Here is a 4199-nt window from a genome sequence, read left to right as displayed (position 1 = left end):
TGATAGTTAAAACATGACATTGTGAAGGGTGGCCTGGTGGTGCAGCGGTGGAGTTGCTGCCTTTCAGCGCCAGAGACCTGGGTTTGATCCTGACTGTGGTGCTTGTCTGTACGGAGTTTGTATGTTCTCCCTGTGGGTTTTCGTCCAGGTGCTCCGGTATCCTCACACTCCAAAGACGTACAGGTTTGTAGGTTAATTGACTTGGGTTAATGGTAAATTATCCCTAGTGTGTGCAGGATAGTGTTAGTGTGCGAGGATCATTGGTTGGCACAGACATGGTGGGTCGAAGGGCCTGTTTCCACGCTGTATCTCTAAATAAAATAATTTGAAGACATTTTACCATTCACAATGCCCTTGCCGAGAATGGAACATCAACGTATTTTAAATTCAAATAGCTTTTATTGAGAAGACCACAGAGCAACCAGGACACTTCATTAACTCCATGAATGTTTTATCTCTGTGAGTCTTGAGCTGTGTTTGCATGACAGTTTACGGAAGAGAGGGTGAAACCAGGGACAAGGTAGAGAGACTATATTCAGCTGCAGAAGAGGATATTTATTTGGAGTAATTTAAAATAAATAAGGGTTTTAATGGAGCCAGTGGAGAATGATCATTTTGTTTGTTTTGGGATTAAGTAACTTTATACCTTAATTTCCAAAATGTTGAGGGTGCCCATTTTCTGTGGAGCTTTTTTCAAGCTTCTAATCTTTTCTCATTAGTGACAGTTAAGGAATTTATCATTGGATAAATATGTAAATGGAATTACCATTTTGCCTTACAAATCTTCAAGCTTAATGAATTGAAGCATTTCAAGGATATTTGATGATTTCAAATACTGGTATTTAGTAGAGCATATGATTTTACTTCGGAGTCACGTGAGTGACTTCGTGAAGAACCCGCTTACAACGCATGCGTGCCATTACGCTAACGCATTGCAACTCGTCATTGTCGGGAGGAAGGACGTTCCTCCCAAACGGCGGGGTTTTCGAACCTGCAACAGTAAGGTAAGTGAACATCGTTCTTTACTTACCTTTTTTCTACAGAAGGCTGTTGGAAGCTGGCGGGGGAGAAGTCTGCAAGCGCCGACAAGGACAGCAGGCAGCCAGCAACGGCCGGTGGCACGACAGTCTCCCTTAGCGGGAGTTCGTGCGACTTCAGCTCCGGGAAGAAAATACCGACAAGGGAGCACTCAGGAGCCGACACAGCACCAAAGGCCGATGCTACATGGGCCTGGGGCTGTGGAACAGGTAAGAAAATTCCTTACCTTTTTTCTTGTTTCCAGGAAGGCTGACGAGCTGCCGCTGTACAGCAGCAGTCAGCCAGCAACGAAAGTCGGCACCACTGTCTCCCATAACGGGAGCGAGTGCCAACTTCACCCCATACGGGGTGGAGGGAAAAAACAGAGCCAACAACCCACAAAACAGTGGGTTGTATTAGTGCTCTGGCACTTTTAAAATTAGGGGAGTCCATAGGAACAGAAGGACCAGCCCCGTGAACACCGGGGTCGGTCGGGGCGGCTCGAACCCGACACGCAGGGAACGACGTTCACCAGCGGGAGAATTAAAAGTCGGGAACAGCAGGTAAGAGACTCTGCGTTTCCTTCCACTTACCCTTTAGGTGCAGACATGGACCGGGTCCATGTAAGCTGCAGAAAGACCGCGGAGTGCAGGCAGCCGGCAGGAGAGCAGCAACGGCAGCCGGCAGCGGCAGGAGCAGTGGCAGCGGCAGCGGCAGGAGCAGCAGCGGCAGCCGGCAGCGGCAGGAGCAGCAACTGCATATCGATTCCCGGAGGGGAAAACACCTAAGCCCGCACCAGGGGGAAAATTCATTTCTGGGGCAGTATGCCAGTCTCGCTTTGGAAGCGAGTCTGGCTTGAAGCAGCGCTAACGGCCAGCGCCGAGGCCTAGGACATTGCAGTGCAGTTGACTGGCTGCAATCGACCGTGATGGACCAGTAATGTGAGTACCGGGGTCGGTCCCAGCGGGTTTTTTAGTTACAGAGATCGCTTCTTGGCCTTTTGGCTAAGATCAACTATAGTAGCTGTTTATTATCAGTTTTAATATCTGATACGTCCCTTATCTAAGGACCATATAAGCAGGAGTGCCCAGAACTGAGGGCATTAGAGTGGGGTTGACCGGCTGCAATGACCGCGAGGGACCAGTACCGTCAGTACGGGGGTCGGTCCCAGCGGTCTGAGATAAACGAGCAGCCAGGAGCGCTGAGAGCGTTGGAGCCGGGTTAAAGAAATGGGCTAGATGGAATCAGCTGTGCCAGATGTCCTCCACACCGGCCATATCCACTCCACGGAAGGAAGGACAAAGCTGAAGAAGGAGGACCGTGGAGCAGCGGGCAGCCAGCAGCAGCCAGCGGCACTTGGATCAACCGTAGTGGGATCAGCTGTGCCCGATGTCGGCCCCGCACCGGCCAGAGCCATGCGGCCGAGCGGTAAGGCTAGACACAAATCAAACAAGGTAGTGGACTCAGAAGGGTCCGACTTTGCATAACCGCCGGCGACCAGCGCCCGAGAGCGCTGGAGGAGGAAGAAGCGGTGTATGGAGCCTTCCTCCAACGTGATAAACCCACAGCAGTACCTTTTTTGAGGGCTGCACAGTGCTTCTACCCCATCAGAGGGGAGCACTGCGGGTCAGTTCTGGGTTGACCTGCAAGAGGGGTCCGCAGAACAAAAGACAAGTGGGCAGCAGTTAAGCCCCACATGGGTACCCCGTGCGGGACCCTAGAGATCTCTAACTCTATAAAAAAGAGTAGGCAGAACCCTGATGGGCCAGAGCCTGGTAAAACAGCGTCCCATGATCGTAACACAGCAGGGACTCTGCTGGACATGGTGGCTGATTACTTTAGCCAAGTCAAACATGGGTAGACTTGGATCCAGGATGGCAATGGTATTACTATATGTCTGGCCACAAACGCCAACAAGAAATATTTACAGAGACTGGCCAGACATCTGCCACCTGGCAACGGTGAGGCATTACAGGTGCCCAGTGTAAACCAATGCATTTGGCAGCATATGGGGACGAACATCAGGAACCAGGACCTCAAGATCCAGAAAACCTTAAAGGCATTGACCGAAGGGATCATAGCATACACCCGCACCCTGGACTAAACGAAGGTAACCAAAGACCATCAAGACGCATTAGCTCTGTTTAGTAATATGCAATATGAGCTGAACTACATGTGGAAGGCTGCCATTCAGCCAGCACTGGGACCCTAAAATGCTACCATTTGCAAACAAAGAACCGTGGGTGGACGAAGCAAGACACTGGGGCTCATCAAGGCCAGCGTAGGGCCTATTTTGGAGCACGATACCAGCCACATGCAAGGCCATAAAAAATGTGGCTCATACCAGTGGCAGTGCCAGAAATCAATAAAACCCGCAGTATCCTTTTAGGGTATGGCCAGGGCGGCCACCCTGGAATATGCGGAAGCCTCAACCTCCCACACAACCCCGAACAAGAGATATCAAACCAGAACCCCCTTTTCAAAAAAACCAAGGAAATAACACAACCACCGGTAACCATGGAGGTAGGTGGGTGTGGTTTTCTTCTGTTAAAAAGGGACCCACGATGGTGGGGGAGGGGAGGTTGCAACACTACAGTTATGTATGGTATATAATCACTACAGATTCATATAATCTCAGCAGTATTCAGGGTTATCTGATAGAATTTACTCATCCCAATAACCCCAGTACAACATACACCAGAATGGCATTTTGTCCTTACATAAACCAAACAATCTAAAGCCCACATGGTGCTACAAAAATTGTACACAAAAGGTGTGATTGAGCATACTTTTCATGGAACATTAGAATTTGTATCAAACATATTTATTAATAATAAAATAGATGGGGGTTGCAGGATTATCATTGACTTTTCAACCCTAAACACATTCGTTCAAGATATTCATTTTAAGATGGATACTCTTATTACTGATAAAGACTTGGTGTCAGCTGGGTTTTTCTATATGGCAGGCATTGACTAAACAAAGGGGCAAACATCAGCCCCAATATTATTTACTAAAATTCTAAAACCAGCTTGGCATTGTTATGTAAACAAAGCCATAGGGTGATGTATTTCCCCCATTCTGCCCCATCAATGGGGTACTAGGGAAAATTCAACTAGACTCGGCATCTGGGATTCTCAGAGTACCCGACTGGCCTACTAATTCATGGTATTCGGTCATAC

The 4199-nt window shown here is 48.7% G+C and overlaps 1 pseudogene; it reads left to right on the top strand.

Moving 5' to 3' along the window:
• Window positions 1-2001: 2001 nt before the first annotated feature.
• Window positions 2002-2106, top strand: LOC129709979 (U2 spliceosomal RNA; annotated as a pseudogene).
• Window positions 2107-4199: the final 2093 nt, after the last annotated feature.

The sequence above is a fragment of the Leucoraja erinacea genome, chromosome 26, assembly GCF_028641065.1.
Source record: "Leucoraja erinacea ecotype New England chromosome 26, Leri_hhj_1, whole genome shotgun sequence".
Classification (NCBI taxonomy): Eukaryota; Metazoa; Chordata; class Chondrichthyes; order Rajiformes; family Rajidae; genus Leucoraja; species Leucoraja erinaceus.
Note: the sequence above shows the minus strand (reverse complement) of the source record. Positions and strands in the feature narration are given on the sequence as shown.